Raw genomic sequence first — 24,311 nt, 5'->3', positions numbered from 1 at the left:
AAAATCTGTATATATGACAAGGGTGCAAACATGACTTTTCCCTAATCAGCATGTAAGAAATAAATCCTGTAACTATCTCCCACTGGGAACCATTAAGCTGCTATAACAGTAATTCAGAGTCAGCTTTCTCGCCTGTAATATTAAAGATCACCTTCCATTCTCTGAGGAATCTCTTAAGTTGGGTACTATCTCTCACCTGGCAACCATAAGTAGCAGCTCTTAGCAAAAATATTTTAAAAAGCACTCTCTAATATGACCTGTCCTCCATAACCACATGCACTGCAGTTCTTACCACAAACTGTGTCAACACATAATTAACCCACTAAATGATATGGACAGGAATGAAATATAGTAATAACCTTAACTTTTTAATAAGGCTATACCATATTTCTAAACACTGAAAAAAGTGAGTGATTAAATAAGAAAGCAGTTTCAAACTAAGGCATTTTTTTCATATAAGCACTGAAAATATTAAGATTTAGAGATATTCTTTAAAAAAATTATTTCCTATTTTTATCACCAACACTTGGTGTCAAATACTAAACACTAAATTTTGACTAGTAAGGCTTTTATATGAATCCCAGGTTACTCTGCCATTAGAGGAACTGTGGGTAAGAAAGAAATAATATTGCTGCCTCATTAATTTTCTTTATTTGTTCCCTCAAATATATAGCTTACTTTAGGAAATAAATGACATCAACATTTTCATAGTATATGGAATTTGTCATCTTCTACTTCAGTTGATTTCCCGCAGTGACCAAGATCTCATTGGAGAAAGAATAGCATTGTTTTCCACAACTAGTGATGGAAAAATTGGATGTATTTATACAAATAGATGGATTTTGTACTTTTGTGTATATTAAAAAGGCCACACACCTAAATATAATACATTATATTACAATAAAACTTCATGAAAAAGTTGGAGAAAATCTTTTCTGACTTTTGGTCAAGAAACAAAGCTTTTGATGCGATTATAAAAGCCAAATCATATTAAGAAACAAATAAACTAACAAATGGCAACAAAAAAGCTTGCACTTCAAAAGACATCATTAATAATATCAGAAGATGCAAGAAAAAACATTCACAAGTAATATTCTTGTAATGTTAATAATATGGACAGAAACATTAAAGTGATAAAACAAACCATAATTTAAAGTGAAAAAATATTACAGCCAGGTGTTGTGGTGCATATCTGTAATTTCAGCAACTCAGGAGGCTGAAGCAGGAGGATCACAAATTCAAGTCCAGCCTTAGCACTTTAGCAAGGCTTTTAGTAAGTAAGCAAGACTCTGTCCCAATGTATAACATAAAAAGGCTGTGGATGTAGCTCAATGGCAAACCACTCCTGTGTTCAATCCCCAGTACCTAAATTGAATTAAATAAAAAAATTGAATCAAAAAGTGAAAAAAAAAACCTCAAATAGACATTTCATGAAAGAGCTAGTTAATAATCATTTAAAAAGATGTTCAACACTCATGAACATGATGACTAACTAGAGGTGCCTGGTGTACTTCCAAGAAAAGGGAGTAAAAACACCACCACCACCAGAGTAAAACAACTGCTAATCAAATAGAGTGTTTGGGGTGGAGGACTGCAGTGAAGGGGAATGTGGAAGCATTGAAATGGAGCATGAAGGCTCAGATTGGCCTTATAAAGTAATGCGCTAAACACACAGCATCTGCTATCCTGTCCCTTCAATGAAAATCAGCCATGAACTAAAAGGGATATTGCACAGTAGAAAGGGACATTGCACAGTAGGGAAAGTCTACGCAGGAAGCCCTTAGCAGTTTCTAATAAGGACACAGACACTTGAAGTATTTGTTGATGAAGATTTAAAAGATCTGAGTCCAGTTTAATAAGCTTCCAGGAAATTTGTTACTGCAATATCCAAGAGAAAGAACCCATCACATGGTGAGATCCACCTGGCCCTGGGCCCCTACTGAATGGTACCATTTTAGAATCTTTCCAATCTAGAACATTATGAAGCAGACAGGCACCTGTGTGGGTGACCTGGTCTTAAGAATCGTTGCACAGACAGCACAAACTCACTACAGCCTGTAAAGCTATTAGGTGGCCCCACCTATCATCCCAGGAAACAGACAGGCAGCTTATAGCAAGGTAGGGTGACTATATACCTCACAGCAGTTTCCTAAATATGTTACAAAGACAAGAAGATAGTTCAAGCTTCCTAACACAAAGAAATGATAAATATTTAAGGTGAAGAAAATGCTTATTACCCTAACTGATAATTACATACTGTGTACATACATCACATTGCCATACTGTACTCTATAAATATGTGCAATTATTAGATCTGAATTTTAAAAAATTGCAAATGGTGGGAACATACACTATTTAATTACAAATTACTTTCCTTGAAAAAAGATGCTCAGCTGGATTAATCCTTTGATAAGAGCAAATTAAACCATAATAAGACACCATTTTGCTCTGATAGTTATAAAAAACATGACAGTACAATTTGTGAGTTACAAAATCAGAAAATGGGATACTCTTACACAGCAGCTGAGACTATAATGTGATTCAGGCACTTTACAAATTATGGGAGTTATCTTAAGACAAATAAATCATAATATTGCTATACAAAACAATGATTTAATTACTCAAAAGAACAAAAATACATGTTCACTAAAAGACTTTGATATGATATAGTATCATTTTTCATAATATCCCCAAAGTGGAAACAATCTAAATTTTTATAAGCTAGTGAATGTATAAGCAAAATATTGTGTATCTAGTTTACAGAAAACTGTATAGCTATAAAAATTGGATGAAATAGTGATACAAAACATGAAGTTTAAAAATTATGCTAATTTAAAGAACCTAGATATAGAATTCATATATTTTTTCCATTTATATTAGAAGACAAAAAGTGGCAAATCTATAGAAATAGACAAATAACTGCCTAGGGCTAGGGCAGGAATGAGGATTTAATAAATCCAAACTAGCAACAGATATCATCACACTGGGGTTATATCATGTTTAACGTTGGATTATGGTGATGATGGCTCACCAGTATTAAAACTCATTGAATAAAATTGAATTGTACCTTTAAGATGGATATATTCCATGGTCTATATTTTACATATTAATAGGGTCCTTAGATTAAAGAATACCTGGCATCATTAGATGTTCTTAGTCTGTAACTCTCAAGCAAATGTGAGATGAAATTGGAATATATGTTGTTGGACTGACGTTAGGTACAGAGACACATGATTTTTCTCGTCTAGAATCAACCATGGTTCGCCATACTATAGATAACAGTATAATCAGAAAAATATTCGCTTATTTTTTATAATGCCAATTTTAGCCTGACTATTCTAACTTCATTAATTATTAAATAATAAATAAATAAATAATAGTACTCCTTTTCTTAATTTTCTCAATTATTTTCTTGCATATTTCTAGAAAAGTTATATTTTTCTCTGGATTCTATTTTCATTCATTTCACTTCAGTTTTTCTTTGCTTCCTTGGTAATGTCTTTCTTTAATTAAATATATCTTATAGATAAGTAAAACTCTCTTAATGATACTCATGCATGATGCCACTTAGACAGGTTTTTATCACACAGGACCTGTAATTTTTAGTTAAGCAAAAGGGGAGAAATTTTGCATCCTAAAATTTGTCATCCTTATAATATAGTGATTTCCAGTATGTCTTAAAAAGTTTGCTATAATAATCATTTTTTGTTGCAAATGGAAGGAAATTTGCTTAGCCATTTATCAAAAATTATGCCTATTTTTGAGTGTCCTTGATACATATGTTGATGTTGAATGAGCTATTTATCACGTGGAACTCCCATACATCTCAGAGGAGAATAAGTCTGTACATTGCCTTGTCATTGTGAAAATCAAGCATGTTTGTTGGAGGACTGGATATGATGTTGTTACAACAAAAAGCCTTGTATTCTATTTGTACTGTAATTTTTAATGCCTTTATTTTGCACTGTTTTATGTTGAGGCACAACTTACTCAACTTTTCCTCCAATATTTTCTTATTTTCAAAATTAGTCGGTTCTTTAGCATCTGTAGAACATCAGACACAATGCTGAGTGGAAAGTATCACTAAAAATGGGACATGACCTTCATTTGCCCACTACCTTCATATGTATTTTTTTAATTTTAAAACTTAACCTTATTCAAGATTTGCTGTTTCTGAAGTATTTAGACCGAGATCACTTCAGCAATGTTTAATACTATTCTTTTGAGACAGCCTGAATTGCAGAAGCCAATGAAAATATTGACTGTTGAAGACCAAATTGATGCAGTTTTCTTAAGATTTTTTTGCTCCCTGCAACATACATTTGATCTCACACATCAATAGGAAGAAAATCTGGGAAAAGCATATGACTTTGGGAATCTAAAAATTTTCATTTTTTATAATCCCTATTAATAAATAGTCATATGAAAATATTTTCCACATTCAGGTTGCTCCATTTTTATGACAGATATTTGATCATAAAACCAACATTGCAATAAGCACCACATACATATTTTTATTTTGGATATCATTCAAAAGTGGTAAATACTGAAAACAAATAATGTTGTCAAACCAATTAAAGATCAATGAGTCCAGAAAATGCCTATAGAAAAAGGCAGATAAAAACAATCAAATGTACAACAGGATATTGAAATGAAATATATTATAGTATTATACTTAAATATGATTTTATTGATACATGAACTTTTAGTTAAGATATCAAAGATAGATTATATTGTCAACTAATCATAATCTAATTATATTTTGTTTTTAATTATGAACAATTTATTTTAAAATCAATGTAATATCTATTAGATAATCATGTGTGATATCATACAAAGTATTGTTTCAAACCAAAGAACCAATTTTTTCAATAAAAATTTAAATCTGTGGACATTTTCCAGAAAAATGATTAAATATATTTTAATTTAGCAATAATATTTCTTATATCAAATGTTACTAAGATGTTACTTAGACTTCTAATTGGATACCAAGCATACTTATTTGTAAGATTTGGTTATAAAATATAATTATTTTAACCTATAGGAAAATAGAAATATAAACTGTCAAATTAAAAATACTCATTTTTATTTATTATTTGTATGCCAAAGATATTAACATGTGTTCTAATGTTTTGAGTGTACACTCTAGGATGAGTGAAATCCAATATATTTTTATACCTTTATTTCATAATTAGTTGTGCACTGTTAATCTATTTTTGTTAATATTAGTATCTTCAAGAAAATGTTGAGGTCTAGAGGGACTGTATATAATTGACTGAAAAAAATCTTTTATAATTTAATTTTCTTTGTACAAATAAATACTAAGTCAATTCTTTATTACCTGTACAAGTAAAGCGCACTCCAAACTTTTTAGTCAATGGCATCAATATTTCTTTAGTTATTCAAACTTGAAAATGCATATTAACATCTGATGTATTCCTGTGCTTTATCATCTACAGTTGACCTTTGAATAATTGGTGATTTAGAGCCACCCAACCCTTTTATGTAGAAAATCTGAAATAAATGTTAACTGCCCAAACTTTACTGATAGCTTGCTACCAACCTTACTGTTAACAAAGAGGATTAACATATATTTTATTTTTTATATGTATCATATATACTGAAAAACAAGTGAGAACCTCAAAAGATTATTATTTACAGTGATTATTATTTACAGTGATCTACAGTTTGTAGAGTGGGGAAATGCTCACACAGAGATGATTAGCATAACGTGGTCTTAACAGAACCTCTTAACACTAAGCTCAGTGCAATAGCAACATGAGGTGGTTATGAAATTACTCTATACATACAGTATGTATTGCAGTTAATTTTATGCAGCCATGATTTAATACTGCATTTTTACATTTGTTTACATTGCTCTCAACTGTCAATGGTGACTTGTATTGCCTGCAGGATTTAGAATGTAAGTTTTGATAAATTTTAACTTTTATAAAATATTTGTTAATGTTATGAAAGTAAACAATTAAATAGGCTAATATCTATATATGTCTTCTGCATTCCTGATCTTGACTTTTCTTAAATTTTTATTGATATTTCTAGACTGTTCTTAATTTTTTTTGACTTTTCTTAAATTTTTATTGACATTTCTACTTCATCTGTAAGTTTTCTTTCAAATTATAACACATGTCCAGAAAACATCTGCATATCAGTGGACTTTCACAGTTCAAGCCCATGTTGTTGAAGGGTCAATTATATATAGAAGAAATCATGGTACCTTACAGTTTTCAGTTTCAAAATTATTTCAGAATCTTACATTTTCATTCATTCCACATTCATATTAATCCATGCCCTGCTTTTTGCAGAATGATTATATTTGCTTCATATAATTGTATATTATTTGATCTCCAGTAGAATAAAAAAACAACCTGTCAGTTTAAGAACTAATCTGATTCATGTTGATCTACCACACTTATTAATTTGCCAATACATAATTCCTGAACCTAACCAGCATGCTTTCTAGCATCTTCTATCCTGGTTATGTGCATGTTTCCAACTTTTCAAATCACAACCATCTGTTAGGACCCATTTTGTAGTCATACCTCACCACATTAGGGCATATTTATATTTTTTTATGTTTCCTATGTTTCCCACTTTCTTTTAGTCACTAATACCTAGGTATGTCCTTAAACCATATTTAACCATAATTTGTCCTATATATTAGAGAGATAGGATAGTAGGTTATAAAGTAAAAGTTGGGATTCTACTAGTTGATGGCAGCTCACTGGCAAAGTAGAAATTTGTATTAGCTGGCATGTTTTCAGGTTAACTCAGTTTGGGCTGCTGTCACTTCAAGAAAAAAGAGAAAGATATAGAAATGAGATCCACCGAGTGTAAGTCCTGACTCTGAATCCTCATACTGATTTCCAGTGTGACCTTCAGAAAAGGATATTTCTTTTCTGAGCCTTCAAGTCCTCCATCAATTAAATGCCAATTCAAATATATTCACACCTTATTGTTGTGACTTTTAAATTATTTAGATTCAGGACAAATATTCATGGTCTTTTAAAATTAATTTTTTCTGTGTAAGGCTGAGCCTCACATGCATTTCTAGTCAGTGAGCACATTAGTAAAATAGAGCTTATCTCTATACTTGTGTACAAACTTGCTGAGCCTGAAGTTCACTGGTTAGTGACAAAGCATCCTACTAGTTACACTTTTTCTTTCAAATGAAACATTTATTTTGTTCCTAATGGAGATATACTTATCACCTTGGGACAAGATGGTGCTTCATTGTAAAAATATTTAAATCTACTTACATTAGCTTAGCTATCAACTTCTGAGAAAGGAAGGCCAATTTCTATAATCCCCAGAGATTATACTGTTCATTATTTCACATTTGCCATTCACTCTTGACACAAAGCAATGGATATTGTTGAATTCAACAACTGTGTGACTTCAACAATTACTTGTTGAATGGATTATTAAAATGCCAGTTAATTCCCAAGAGAAAAGCATTTTTTAACAATCAATATTTTTTTTTACCAGCACTGAAATCAAGAACTAAAAGATGCTATATCCAGGGATTTGATATACACACAATACATAAATAAGCATTAGAGGTGAATGTTGACAAAAATGAGCCCAGGAGTTCAGCTGCCATAGATTACTATGCAGTGACCACTAAATATTTATGTTCTCTCTGCTGTCATTTTTTCATTTGTAAAATGAAGAAAATAGTAGCACCACCTTCGTATGTGCTGTGAAAATATAAGTGGAATATTTTACACCATGCCTGACACCTAGTAAGTGCTCAGGAAACATTAACCCACTTATTATTAGTAAAGGATGTCATAGTGTTTTATTCTTATTGGTACTGGAAGACTAGCTAAATCCCTGTTTTCTGCTCTTTGCTCTAGCAGTAGATTCTATTCAGTTTCTGGAATCCTTAGCTCATGCTGATAATATGTATATTCTGCCTCAGTCTGAATTTCCAAATATTTAACATCTGCATTTCATGAATTTATCTTCTCTTTCTGCCACTTCTTCTTGACATAAATGCTATTTTGGAATACTAGATGAGAACTTACACAATTTGGACTTTCTGATTTTTCTTGAATCTTGAAGGAACAGATGCTTATGATTGTGATTGACTATGTTACTGATGGTAAATTCCTGAAGTGAGCACTGGCTCATTCATTGTCTTCTGCCTTCAGGCTTCTTTTACATTGAAATAGGTGGTAGAACTCACTGTGCCCACACTATGTATGTGTGTGTGTGTGTGTGTGTGTGTGTGTGTGTGTGTAGCAGTTGCATCTCTGAGTGGGACTCCAGGCCAATTAGAGGGGAGGGCTTCCAGTTTTGTGCTTGGGAAATTCTGGGAGGTATTCTGTACAGTTCTCCAGAAATCCTGGTATTACTTATGCATATTATTGACAGTGACCACCATAATTAAGCCCATTTAAACTGACTATGGAGATCATCTGGTACATAAATATAGTCACATGAGTCTTTGTTTTATCCTCTGCTTTAGGAAGCCAGGAAAATATGGAAAATTTTCAGGATTAAAAAACACAGAGCACTCTGATTCTTTCTATCTCTGTTATATATATCTATTAATAATAAATTACTTTTAATTATTCTTATGCATTTTTTCTTTTTCTTTTTTTTGCTTTAAATTATTCCTACTTATGAATAAACACAACATACAAAATTGTAGACCTAAGAGGAAGAAATCTTTACCCTGGACATGCAGACCACCTGATGGGTAACTTCTTTTCCTTATTTAGGATCAGAAGATTTTATGGTAGATGGTATTATTTTTCAAAAGAATTGCTGGTCTTACCCATGGCTTGCTCTCTGTAGGAAAGTTGCACATCTCTCTCACATTGACATTAGTCTTAGCAATGTACTGGCTGCTTTCTTTGGCCAAGGAATTATAAAGAGAAATGATTTTAGTCACTTCTAAAGGAAAGTTACTGTTGCTCTTCAGAGAATCTCCTGGTTTCTATGGCTCATTTGCCTCCCATTTCTATGAAGTCAGAAATGCTCCACAAGCCTGAGTGGGTATTGGAATAAACAAATAGTGAATCAAAGCTACAGTTGTCCAATAATATATGTGTTGAGGACACAAACTCATTATGAGGCTGCCACAAATGTTTAAGGAAGAAGCATGAAAGCCTGAGTTGAAACAATTGCAATGGTGGTAAGTACAGGAAAAAAATGAGGCTTTAAATTGCATTTAGAACATCAAATTGATTGAACTTTTTGACTCATTGGATACAAGCTTATCGGTGAAAATGCTTGAGTCCTGGTCCGTAGTACATCACAGCTTCGTGTTGAATTTTCATTTATTTACTATTATTCTGTCTCTTCTTTGCCAACAGAAAACTTTAACATATTCTTCGTTAAAGATATTTTCTAAACAGCCTTCTGGGGATTACCAAGTTGTAAAGAATTCAGTTTTACTCTCTTAGCATTAATGATCTAATTTAAAATATAAATTTCTGTTGGACATGATGGTGCACACCTGTAATCCCAGCAGCTCAGGAGGCTGAGGCAGGAGAATTGAGAGTTCAAAGCCAGTCTCAGTAACTCAGGAAGGTCCTTAGCAACTTAGCAACATCCTGTCAAAAAAATTTAAAAAATAAAGATAAAAAAGTTTGGGGATATGGCTCTGTGATTAAGTTCCCCTCTGAGTTCAGTCTCTGATACTGAAGGAAAAAAAAAAGATTCCTTATCTTTCAAGTCATCCCTTTCTGAATGAGACTCTACTGGCTTATTACTTTTTTCCCAAAATTAAAAATCATGTTTGCATTTCCAGGCCAGTGTCTTGTCCCAGGAAATGCCTTTGCTTCATCACTTTTTCTTACTTCCACTTAATTCTAACCTGCTTTAGTCAGGAAGATGAGTTTCCAGAGTAGCAATGAAGAGTCTCCAAATCTCCATGGCTAACAAATATAAACTTTAGAAATATTGTAATATCCTCTTCATTCAATAACCCAAGCTGACAGAAGTGTACATAAGCTTATATTTGTTCTTCAGTATTCTCCTTGCAAATGACAATGTCTCTTCCCATTTCAATTTCAGAGCAAATAAAATACCAAGACTTGAGAAGAAAAACACAACTCCCAGAGGAAGAAGCAAAAATCTGTAAAAATGCACACACATTCCCCAATGTAATTTACAAAATTATCATTTAAAGTCTATTTTCAAATTCACTGATTTTATTAATTAATCTCATCTTGTTCATCTCATCTTTACATCTTCTTGTTTTTTTCTAAACTCTTGCCATTTACACAAATTATATTGTAAATCTTATAATGCCATGGGCAATGATCAACCATTTTCTTAAAGGGTCAGATGGCAAATATTTTGACATTTCAGTTAAAGGTCCTTTTTACAACTAACTATTTGAGTTGAGTAGTTGACAAAAGCAACCATCAATAACATAAAACAGGAATGAGTTTGTTTTTCAATAAAACTTTATTTTAAAAAAGTGGGTGACCAGGCTAGGGATGTGGCTCAAGCGGTAGCGCGCTCGCCTGGCATGTGTGCGACCCGGTCCGATCCTCAGCACCACATACAAACAAAGATGTTGTGTCCGCCGAGAACTAAAAAATAAAATATTTAAAAAAATTCTCTCTCTCTCTCTCTCTCTCTCTCTCTCTCTCTCTCTCTCTTTCTCTCTCCCTCCTTTTCTCTCTCTCTCTCTCTCTCTCTCTCTCTCTCTCTTTAAAAAAAAAAGTGGGTGACCAGTTTTCTGTGGTAGTTTGAAGACCCATTCCTAGAGCCAAAATTTGCAAACTTCAATGTGTACCACATTCATGTGGTGAAATATGGAAAAATAAAAGTGGCTTAGTGAACTCTGCTTTTATTCTGAGAACTACACACTGTGAACCCTTGACCTACAGAGCCCTATCAATGTTATTTGCTATCAACAAATGAAAGTAAGTAAATGAATGATTTTTAATATGCAGTTGAGGAAAAGCCATGTTTATGATTCAATCAGCATATTGCTGTTTTTAAAAAATCCTAGTGATTATACTTAGGTAGACACTACCCTGAATAAAATTTTATTGGCTACATGAACAAGTTACAATAAAGTTAGCACTCACCTTTTTATAGTGACACAGAATACTGAGATGTAAATATTACATTTTCCCATGCTTCCTTCACATAATGGACAGGTACCAAAATTGTTTTGTTTGTAAAGTCTCCCTAAGCTATATTAACTTATCATGATACACAAAACTTGACTACACCAAATACATCAACCTATTTGTATTACTTCAGTGGAACAAAAGGATTTCAGAAAGACATATTAATTTTATTCTTATTCAACAATGACATTGAAAAGCCATTACTATTTGTGCAGTTGTTTGAGCTTCAAGTTCTACTCATTTTTATACATAGTTTTACAAACTACATTGAGAAACTGCACTCTTGAGATTCTGGACTGACTTAGATGAAATGATTTTCTCAAATATTGCTGAATTTTTTATATATAAATGACTAATTGACAGAATCTTGAATAAAAAATAAATGACTTTTGTTGAACGTGTTTAAGCAAATTTTTATTCAGTATATAACACTTTAATAGTGAAATGGTAAGAAAGTACCATAAATAAAGCATGCATTGTGATTTGAGACAATTAGAAGAATTGGTGCAATTGTTTTCCACAGTGATATTCTTCATTATAATATTTTGTCACCACTAAAATATCCTATGAAGTTTCAAGTAACAATAATAAATTCCCTCAGAAGCAACTCAAAAATCTTATAATATGTAAATGCAACCAAATTAAAACAGATAAAGATGGACAACTTGGTGCAGGCCTGTAATTCCAGAGGCTTGGAGGCTGAGGCAGGAGGGTCTCAAATTCAAAACCAAACCAACAACTTAGTGTCCCTAAGCAATTAGTAAAATTCTGTCTCAAAATAAAAATTAAAAAAAAATCAAATTTCATTTTCCAGTACCAAGAGAGAGAGAGAGAGAGAGAGAGAGAGAGAGAGAGATCGAGATCTCAGACTTTATATATATTGTCTGAAGAATTTTTAATCTTGAAAAGGATATGGACAAAGTTAGATAAGTCATAAAACAGTGAGTGGCTTAAAAGAAATTGACCAATTAAGAGCTGACACTTGTTTAGAGGGTGATTAAGAATGAGAAAAACTGGAAGCAAATAAACTTAATTGTCTTGTTCCAAAAAAAGAAAAGAATGAAAATAAATACTTAAGTGAAGACAAAAGCCCCGGCTTTTTGCCTCCTGGTTGAGGGTTTTTTTATCTTCAACAGGCCTAGAGCTCTTAAAAACCAGAGCTTTGGGTGCCAACTCAGGTGCCAGCCAGCACTTTCTCAGAGTTCAGGATCCTCAGCCACTGCTAAGCTCTCAAGAGTCTTCCTGGAGGCCTGGAGTCTTGGATTCATTCAAAGCATTCTCCAGTGAACGCTAGGGGGAAAAGAGAACAAACAAGATCCGTTTCAGATATAGGATTCAATTACTTTTCACAACTGGGTGATGTGTCAAAGGCACGCTGTGTTTTGCTTTGAGGGAGGGGAGATGACAGGGAAGGAATCCTCGGCTCTCAGTGGCCCGCCGCTCGCCGCTGGGTGAGCATTATTGATCTGAAGGGTAAATGTGGAGGGAGCCACAGACCCGGGTCCAAACGTTTCTGAGAAGAGAGGCAGCCTCTTCCAGGAAGAAAGTGGTGTCTACTGGCTGCTCAGACTGAAGAACCTTCTGCGAGTGAAAAGGGACAAAAATGCAAAGCAGCATGCTGCTACAGTGATTCAGAAGAGCAAGCGAGCGAAGGGTCTCACCTTTGATGTGAGGCTGGGTTGTTGTATCCTGCTGCTGCCGTTTCTGCTGCTGTTCCCACAGCTGCTGTTTCTGCCATCAGGTAAGGCTTCATTTTATTTCCTTGGATTTGCATCGTGTATGATCGCTTCGGGCTACATGCACGGAAAATCAAACATGATTAATAAAGTGATACTTAGCGTACTTAGAAGCTGAAGGAGGCTGCCCAGAGATCTGGCATCTGAATCTGGAGCTGGTGCGTGGTTTTGCTTTAGGAAACTTCAATAAGTTCTAAACAAGTCTCTATTCTTCAGAGCCAGAGGTTGCATTAAAAAGGGAAGGAGAAAAATGTTTTAACCAGTAGTGCACCTTAGAATGGCTAAATTTTCATATGAAAAGTAGGTATGATGTTCAACTACATTTTCAACTGATTATTTCAGAAACAATTTCAGTGATATTTGATTTGTATAGCACAACTATTGATGTTTTAATTTCAAACAGTTCCCTCTCATACACTTCTCCACAGACATGGAAAAATTAAACATTATTCTTCATTAAAAATTGCAACTGTAAAACAATTTAAAACTACATATGAAGAAGGCATGCCTGTCAGGGCATAGCCCTTTGAGTTTTCTTTAATAAAACTAATTTGGGACAAGTGAAAGATGCAGATTACTAGCTTTGCTATGAGTTACATAATGTGCATTTCAAAATGACCTTAGATTCTTAATCACTTGATGATGCTATTAAAAAGTAGGAAGTTTGTATGATAGAGAACATGTAGCAATTCATTTTTCAAGTGACCTCAGGAATTTGTTAATATTTTCTTTTTTAGCCCTATTATTTGTTTTGCATTGTTTTTTACATTGGGATCACAGTGGTTTCAGAACCTCTGTACTTTAGGGTGTTTGATGCCTCTTTATAGACACATTTCTCTGTACTCTCTGGAGAGGCAACTGACATACTTTTGGCTGATTTTGTAGTCATTTCATGATTTTCAATTTCTTATCAGGTATTTCGAAGCTCATTCATACACTGCTCAGCAAGAAAATTACCTTAAATGCTGGGGGAGCACTTTAAATGGAATATATTACAAATGTATATTTACAGTTTTAAAGAAAACTACATATGAACAACACATGAAAACTCAAATCATGCCAAGTCAGGAATAGCTTAATTGATCTTTACAGCACACTTGATTAGTTGTATAATTTTTCAAATAATATCCAGATGCATAGCCCTCCAGAAATACAGATCCTCATCTTTTAATAGCATCAATTATTTATCAAATAATCCCAAGTAATATAAAATATTTTAATTTATTTTTCAATGTTATTTCTAGAAATGAATTTAACTGAAAAGGTTTGTTATAAATACTTCCACTATTGCAACAGAATGTCTCTTTGGAATTGAAAGGTATGTGGCTATTCTTCTCAAGCCAAAAGCAGTTGAGTGACAACTGTTTTGGAGTGCTCAAGTACACAGGTACTTATGAATCAGGAGTTTCCCTTTAAATAATTAGCACATCTATTTACTTAGCACCAAGATTTAGTGGTTATTTCTCTACCTGCTATGGAAACTTGTGAAGTAAAAAATATTTTTATGTTAACTTGAAATTCCAACTTTAGAATTTAACTTAGTTTCTTTTAATTAATAACACTTATTGATCAACTTCTAATATTGAGCTAGCATTAAGCCAATCCCTGACACACTTGTGAAAATCCTGCTGTACATTTTATTCCTGTTTTGTTTTACAAATCTGTAGTTGCTCTGTTCTTAACTTGTACTGCGATGTACCATTTCTAAGCAGTAGGGGGAAGTTTTCCAGCCAGGCTGTTTTCCTACTCGACCTCAGTCCTTCCACTGATCTGCTTAGTGATATGATCCTTTTAGATAATTCACCCAAAAAGAAAGAACTGAATTATTGTCAAGAGAGAATGTCATTTGTTCCACCTGTAGGATAATGTGTATTAAGTTCTTAGCAATATAGTGCTTAGTTTATGGGGGAAAATCCCTGTTAATGTTTCACATGACATACTTGCATTTCAATATGATTGCATCCTTTAAGAAAAGAACACAAAGCTCCTTAAATTGAGCATTATTTTTTGCATCTCCTAGTTCAGCAAACCATATTTCATGTAATAGTCGTTAATGCAGGTTGAAATCAATCAAACCTTCAGTGTTTTGTGGTTGATAAGAATGTATGACACTGTTGCTTCTTGAAATGCTTTCTGATGAACTGAATCACTCTTACTGATCAAAGAAAAACTGCAAATTTTCTGCCTAAATTGTTTTTACCTGAAATTTGAAATATTAGTGTGTTTCTGCACCTATGTCACATACATGTCATATTATTAAATCTATTCAACAGTTATGATTGGATGATGCACCAAGCTACGGTTCTCTTCAGAAGTGAACCATGTTTTCATGTAAAAATTAAAAATGGAAGGAATCTTATGATAAAATGACCTACTAGCAGGCTCTGTTGTTAATGTCTTCATTATTCCAAAGGAAAAGTATGATTACTAATGTCTTATTAAAAGGCATGATACTACTCTGTTTGTCTTCTAACAAATTATTGCTGTTTTAAAAGTAATTATTTCCTGCATCATCATATCATCACTACCTCACCATTAGATAACATTTAACTTACAACATATAACCAATTAATGATACTATTTATATTGAACTCTGAGTGAAAAATATTTTACCCAACCTGTGAATAAATACTGAGATTAATTTTTATGATTAAACTTAATTCATAATGAGAAAAAAGAAAATAAATTTAATCATTATGTAAGGAATGAAAATTGAAGCTTTTTACTGGGAACTTTCTTTTTATTTTACTAATACATGATAATTGAACAATTTACACTGGTATAGCTTTTAAAAGCATTTTAACTCTTGGATATAAAGCTATTGCATTTTTTTTTCAAATTTCTATGATAAAAGAGTGATATATCATTACCAAACTTTAAAAGGAAAGTGTGTGTGTGTGTGTGTGTGTGTGTGTGTTATAATGCTGGCTGTGTTGAATGTCTATAGTGGGTATTCAAAGTTATGTTTTAAGTACCTTATGATAAGACAATGAATAATATGGATCAAGTAATTTTGTTTAAATGACTAAGTGAAAGTTTTGATTTGGAAAATTGAAAAAAGGATAAATTACACATAATATTTTTTTTAATTTTTGTGAGATCCTGAATGAATGTTCTAAGATGTGAATTATTCATTTATTTAATAAGTATCATTTCATTTTATAAGCACCTATTACACTATTCAAAAAGACGTGCAAAGAGTTTCATAAATATAGCTTTATTAGGATTTGTATTACTCTATTGTATTACAACTCATGGTCTGAAGGAATAAATTAAATCTTCTGTGTATTTCTGTCATTTTTTTAACATTGGTTTAATTCATGTCACTTACTATATAAATATCTAACTTTCTATAAATGGATTTATATTACCTTAAATATAGAGATGTGGCACTTGAACAATGTAAATTATTCTTACATTGTACATATGATGCCTATATTTATAAAAACTCTTGTGAGAGAAATTAGAGCTCCAGTCAGTGCACAGATACTCCATGTAAAAATACAGGACTTAACTATCTCTCCCTATTTGATGTGCTCAAATGGATGAATGATGCACAATCAGTTTCAAGTCCAAATAAGATTTCAAATATTAGGGTATATATTGTGATATAGAACTATCTGCAAATTGAGATACTTGTTTCAAGAATGCTTGATTATCACCATCAGTGTGCCATGTAATCAATGGGTTCTGTAATTGGAATTTTCTGGAAAATTGTTATAATCATTAAAAAGTGTCCTCTATGCCTATAGAGAAGAGTTCAGATTAATTTTCTTCATGATGGTATGTAGAGATCAACATATGGGAGTCAGGCAAAGTTTTTTTTTTTTTGAGTACTTTGCATACTTGGGGCAACTTACATTACTTCAAGATTCTTAGATTTTTGGCTTCTTGTCAGAACTCAATATGTTATTACTTTTAGAGAGGATTTGGAAATGGTCCTGTATTCTCCTGTTAACCTTTCTTAATTATAAAAGGCTTGCTTGATGGAGGATAACTACAGCCATGGCTGGTCACTGGGTTGAATGAAAATGTGACCATCTGAATTTGTGATGTGCTAGACTTTGCAATATTGGGTTGGAAATCATCCACAGGCCATTACCTAAACAAACACACAAAACCTCACTTATTTTGGCAAAAAATGCCTTCAATAGATAGACCTGGATCTTTTAAATGGTGTGAAGAATCAATGAAGCTTAGAAAGTGATGGTATTTTCACACTCATTTCAAAAGGGACAAATGCAAAGACGTGAGGACAATATGAGGTAGCTAGAAAAGGAATACAGTAAAGGGAAGTTTTGACTGAGCACTTGAGAAATAGAGAAACTTTTGAAAGAGGCTGATCATAAATAGAAAGGGAAAATGTGATGGATCAAGGTCTTAGCAAACATCACATTTACAACATCCAGAGCATAGGTAGAAGACACAATTAGAAGATATCATGAACCTTGGTAATGCCAGTAATATAGTATTATATCAAATTATTTCATCTAATATTTCAACATTATTAGAATATTTGAATGATAAAAAATAGTGCTCAAATATAATCAATAAAATGTGATGTTAATTAAATTATCCAAATAATACTGTTGTATATACTAGGTCCAAATGCTTGACAAATTTTGAAAACTACAGAAAATTTAGCTTTCGTAGATTTTATTATACCATTGGGAAAAAATGAAGCTAATGTGATATATTCAGAATTACTTCTGAGACTGTAGGAATAATTGAAATAGAAAGCACATAAATGCAGTTATTCACTGTATATTAGCATTCCATTTAATGACATTCTATCTTTATATATGATAGTTGTCCCATAAGTTTAGTATGGAGCTGAAAAATTCCTGTCGCCTACTGATGTAGCCATGGTATCTTAAAGTAATACTCACTTGGTGACACTGGGTAAACAAACCTAGCAGGCTTCTAGTATGATAAAAATACAAAATATGCACTTACATATAGTAACTGATAATGATAATAAACAATTATATTATTGGGTTATGTACTTACCATATTATGTATTAGTATTCTGGAGCTTCTTGGGTTTTTCTAGTTACTGTGAAGAAGTATATGTTCTATTGGAAATATTCCCATATATCTCAAGTTTACCACATCTTTTGATTGAATCAGGAGGCTGGGTCCAGTTTTGACTCACAGCATCTAGGTTTGTCTAAGTATGCTCTGTGATGTTCATGCAATGACTAAATTGCCTAGTGTTGTGTTTTTCAGAGTGCATTCCTCTCATTAAGCAAAACTTGACTCTAGATACAAAATTAAATGTTCTCCTACAACTTTGTGAGTCAATATTTTCATGAAGGGTTGCAGTTAGTTCAAGGGGATCCAGACAGATTTTAAAGTCAGATTTTACTGAAATTCTACTATCTCTAATTACCAGCCATAGGATAGTGAGTGAAAAGTGCAGAATAAGCCCTTGGCAAGACATCAAGTTATATGTTTACATAAGCAAGAATGAGAAGGCCAGAATAATTTTCTAAAATAAAAGAATATCTCACAGTAAGAAATCTAGTTGTTTACATCAGTATTCAGGATTTTTTCTTACTGCCTACTAAAATATTACCACTATTAGATTCTAACAGAATGGAGCCCAATATTAGAATTGTAGTCTTTGTGACAAAATTGAATTTATGTCTAGCAAATAAGCACATACAGAAAACTGTTTTTATATATACTAAACACTAATAATATAAAGTTTTGGCAGAAATATAAGAAGATGCTTATTCTCAAATACATTCAACATTTCACACTTCATTTAGTAATTTTTACAGGCTAATATTAAATCACCAGTGATGAGGGAAAGGAAGATATAAATGAAAACATGTAGTATATGATGTGCTCCAGCCCACAGATTTGTACACACCTCCAACCAGAGATATTTCTAAGCAGCCATTACTTTTTTAAAAACAAAATTAAGCACATGAATACTCAAAAACATAATGATACCACAGAAGCCAGGCTCATCTCAGAGAGTTTTAGGTGGATTGTAAAAGGAGAAATCTTTTGAAGGGAAATTTGGCAGCATACATCAAAAGGCAAAATCCAGCTATTCCAACCTTTGGATAATTTTTCTACAGGAAAAACTTTATGTGCCTTTTATTATTTTTTAATTTTATTTTTCCTTCATAGTCTGTTTCGTTTCTTTCTCTTTCACAAATTTCTCTTATTTTCAGATCTGCAAGTGTCAACTCTGGGTCAGAGGCTAAGTCACACGCTACCCAGGGAGAACCAGAAGAGGGAATCACATCCAGGAGCACAGATGTAAATGCTACCTGGTGTGTCTTTCCCAAAGTGTGTCTTTATCTCCAATCTGCTTACTAAGCATCAGACCTTGGACTTAGGAATCCTGATCCATATTTCCACAGGGACATCTAATAGCCATTCAAAATACAACTTCAATGCAAAATTCATGATTTCTGTTCATCTTTACCACCACCTGAAAATACTTATTTTCTAAATCTTCATTTCAGCAAATTTCATCATATCTACCAATGGCTTAACACCTTAAGGTCCTCTCTGAGATCTCACTTCCTAGCCTCCCCCACTGCCCCCATATTTAGTGAAAGATTAATTCTTCTGGCTTCGGGCCTTATTGTTGTACTGAATCTTTAATCTAATTCTCACTTCCTGCCCCACAGTCATCTTTCCCCCTTGTATTGCAATCTCAGATTGTGCAGTCGTCTCCTGATTCTTCTATTACTTTTACATTTTATCCCCCTACTAACCCTAATTCATTGCAATACAGACAGTTCATTGACTCTTATAATGTCAATGAACTTCCCATGGCTTATAGCCAACCCTCTACAGTTTCACAAGGCCAAGCTTGTCCCAATCTCAGAACCTTTACGTTCATCCAGCTTCCCTCTTCACTTCATGTAAATCTTGGTTTAATTGTCATTATTTGTAAGTTACATTCTATATCCTCTTTCTGTAAATAGGATGGGCTTCTCCAGAAGAAAAAAAAATCTGTTTTGTTTCATTTTGTGTTTTGTTTGTTTGTTTGAGATGAGGTGTTACTATGTTGCCCAGGCTCGCCTTAAACATAACATGTCACCTCCCTGTGCAGCTATATTTACAGGTGTGTGCCACCATCCACAGCTACCCAGAACAAAATTCTGTTCTTCTGGACCTTTATCCATCTTTACTTTTCTTTAAATAGCATCTATGTTATATTATGTGATGTTGCATTTATACGGAAACTCAGCTTAAATTAATTAACTTTTTAAAAAAATATTATAATAGTGCAAAAGCAACATGCATATAATAGAAACTTTTCCTTGGATGTTAAATGTTGATCCTTTTCAGTAGTGGGCAGAAGCAGTGAGCCACCGCTCCCAGTCAACCAGTGTTCTGCTGTGTGGTTAAGGTATAATGTTTGTAGGCAAGTCAAAATCATTTTTAACTTGGTGAGTTTATAGGTATTGAAACCCCATTGTAAGTCAAATGGCATCTGCATATTGTCTTCCAAAATAAAATGTAAGCCCATGAGGGAATAGTGTTTGGGGTGTACAAGTCCTCAATAAGTATTTGGTTAATGAGTAATTGGAATGATGGATATGGGTGCATATTTCACCTAAACATTTCCGCACCCATAAAAGGATTTGAAACAATTTCTATTATATGCTGAAGTGGATACCTTTAGGAAGAACAGTGAGACTTATATGTGAATTAGGGGACTTTTAATTTAAGATTTTTATGTGCATTACTTGGCCTATAAATGTACTAAGCATTACCAGTCATGTCACCTGTCTTGGTATTAAGTACAGAAATAGTGTTCTCCCGGTAAAATGATTAGCACAATAAAAAGAACACAATATGAATGCTAACCTATAAAAAAGCTTACAATTTAAGGCAGAATAATTTGGATGAGGATTGGTTATCTTTTCAACTCAAGATTCAGTACTACCTCACTTTGTATAATGTGCCCCATTTCTCCCTGTGTCTACAATTAAAATAAAACTCCCAGAATAAGGTAAAATGGGGTAAGAAATCCTTTAAAGTTTCACCTTAATTGGCTCTGAGATTCAGTTCTGTTATCTGAAGTGAACAGAGAAGAATCAGTATTAACACCTGGGCTTGAGTCTATGCAAAGTCCGGAACTCCTAAAGTAGCAATTAAATGGCTTAATCTTAAAGCCCTCCAAGGTTTAATTCAGCAGCTCTTTTAAGAAGGGCATTGCTAATTCTTCCTGAACTGCTGCTGCTACTAACTGCACTGCCTTAATTTGAACAGTATTTGAAATTCCATTCTCTCTAATGAAGTTAATTGTATTATGAAAGTTGGCTTACAGTGGAAACTTATTTCCTCTTGTGGAGTCTCTCCACAAAAGTCCTTTTTTCTTTTCAACTTGATACATATGCACATTTATGCAGGATTATGTCACAAAAGCAGTATTCCCTGTTTAAACCAAATCTCAAAATTATATTCTTTAAAATATTTATATATACACCAAAGCATGTTAGCTATCTAAAACGCCTACAATTTTTTTTAAACATGCTTGGGTCATCTGGTGTAATAGAATCTAAGTCCTTGGAACATTAACAAATCTCTAAGCTTTTAAACAGGAGGTGACCTATTCATTAGATGGCTGCTTCAATAAAGAGAAGGCTCACTTAGATTAATGATGGATCATGGAGCTGTTTGATTTTCAGTAAGTGAAGTTGCCCATTATCCCTAACATTCATGTGGGTCATGTAATCACATTCAAGTAATGAGTCCAGCTTCTTTCCTTGTTCCTGTAGATTTCAAAGTCATTACAAGAAGCCTTCATGTGCATTTCCATGACGCTTTATGTCTTATAACTACAGATGAATTATTATTTTTGCCAACAGCTTGGAATTTCAGCTCAGGCAATTTTCTCATAAGAATAACAGCTCCTTATTCAGAGTTCAAGTAGGCATTTTCTTGAACACAGAGGTTCTCTCTCTCCTTTCTTTCTTCTCCTTTTGTGTATTTTGTTTTTTTTTCACTTTTTTTTTCTTGAAGGATAAAGAAAGCATGGGTAGTTTTGAAATAATTAAGCCTCCTTCAAATTATATTTTCATTTTTCAGTTGCTCTTGTTTCCCCAGGCATGTGTACATACGCTTGCTCATAGACACAAAATTACATATGGAAACAGGCTTAGTGGACCTTGAATTCACTCTAATGGTTTTTAAAATATTACATCACTTATAAGCATCATTTCAAGAAGTGATTTAATTTTCTTTACACTGCAAACATAGTAATTTCTTTCTTGACATGTCTGTTTTTCCTTCAGTTGTTTAGTCTTTAGAGTGGCATCTATCTGTGATAAACTGTCATTAACAATTGAGGAAAATACCCTGAGAAACATATTTTAGATATTGTCCAAAGCATTCTTGTTTTGCCTTCCTCACCTCTCACATTTATCACCCATGTATTCTTGTGCATCATTCACAAACACATACACCCACATATACATACACATATATACACACATGCAACAAAGATATGCTCACATACATGCACACACATGTGAGAACATGTGCACAGTCATGCATGCACACAAATGTTAAGAGTAACTTCTTTGGTAAGATATCTAAAGCTAGCTAAATGTTTCTCATAGAAGCCAATAAACACTTTTGGCATTAATCCTTCCTAAAAATGAAATAAATACTTCCACTCTATATATAGAGAAAGCTTTGAAATATGAATGACAAGAGGAAAACAACTTCATTTCTTTTTACTCTATGATTTAAAGCATAGACATGACAACCATGGGGGAAGTGAAGAATAGGTAGGTTTTTTTTGTATTTGATGCTAATTTCACTACACTACAAAGAAGGAGAACATTGTGACATATTCTGGATCTCTAAGTGAATTTATTTAAAGATGGTCCATTAGTTTGTGTCACCACTGAGGTCTAGTAAGTTATGAGTGTTTTTACAAATAGAATTGGGAAGAAAATGCTCATATTGTGAATTCACAGAGAACTAACCTGAAAAATTATTTTGCTTCCTAGTCACAAAGCTATGATTAATAACTTTAATCCAGAGCCAAGATATTTTCATTAATGGCTACTTAGCCAATATTTGGAAGTGGATTTATTCTTCCATTCTTTAAGCTAAGAAAAGTTTCAAACTCCATGAAAATGAGATCATTTTAGGTTGAAAAGGTAGAAGCAAAATTCTCTTTAAAAAACAGATCCTTCCCCCGAGACTGTACCTGCCTTTCTCTGATAGAAATTAAGAAAAGTATAAACAGTAACAGAATGTACTTTTCCTTTGGCTTATTATTTATCACTTAGAATTGATTTAGGAAACTGCATCCAGGCATTTTACCATGATAAAAAGCAGTTTGTTTCTGGTGACTAATTATAAAAGTATCAAAACCTCTTATAGACTCCATTTCTCAACTGTGTTTTTTTCATTTCTGTATTTTCAATTTTAATTCTAGTTTCCATACCAAAAAATAAATACAAGTTAAACACTTCCAATTTTATTTTGCAATGCCATCTTTGATTTTGAGGGATGCCACATCATTTACCACTCTCTCTATATCTTTCCATTCTCTTGAATTGCCTGGTACCTTTGGCCAAAAATGTCAGTGGATCTCTCATTAACACCCCACCCTTGATCATTCTCTTGACTCATCCTTTAGTTTCAAACCCCTTTCAATATCTGTTATGAGCAACAGCATTTCAGTACTTTCTTGAAAAATGTATCATGTGCGTGTCTTTCAAAGTCAGCTCTAAGGCTCTCCTTCCTATGCTCATCCATGGTCACAGAACTTCCTTATTCCTTATCTTGTCCACAATTATTTTCTTAGCTCTGCATTTATATATTGTTAGTGGTTCTTACTTAGGATGGTTTGATTTATTCTTTCTTGACTTTGGGACGGTGAAGAAACCATACACATTCAGTAGAGATTACATGTAGAATTTGGATATTTTCTCTAGCTAATGATAGGCTGGCCATACTCCCATGATGCTGGTTATCAGCATCAGGTCACAGATCTCAGTCAGCCACACAATTGTGAGTATAAACAGCACTCTACAGTGTAGTGTGCTGCTAAACTATGGTTTTCAGTAAATTAGGTGTATTAAATGTATTTTTTCCTTATGATGTTGTAAATGGGTTTATTGGGATGTAACCCATTGTAAGTAGAAAAGTATATCTAACAATTGTAACAATCTGTCATGTAAAGTACTTTTGAGATTACTGGTTTAACATTATCCATTTCAAGTAACATGTTTACATTTTTTTAAAAAAAAGAGCCATCTGGAGATAATATCTAATCCAAGAAATGACTAATACAGTTTGCTTTGGAATTCTACTATAGTTCCAGTTCTGAAAATACATTTTGAGATTTTTTTCTCCCACAAATATAACCTGTTTGGAATTTTCATCTGTTGTCATTTATTTCTTACCACATAGAAGATGATTGTTATTTAAAGTATACTTTCAGATTTGGCTATATATT

The sequence above is a fragment of the Callospermophilus lateralis genome (assembly GCF_048772815.1).
Source record: "Callospermophilus lateralis isolate mCalLat2 chromosome 11 unlocalized genomic scaffold, mCalLat2.hap1 SUPER_11_unloc_2, whole genome shotgun sequence".
NCBI classification, from domain to species: Eukaryota; Metazoa; Chordata; class Mammalia; order Rodentia; family Sciuridae; genus Callospermophilus; species Callospermophilus lateralis.
The sequence above is the reverse complement of the archived record's forward strand: the minus strand, read 5'-3'. Positions refer to the sequence as shown.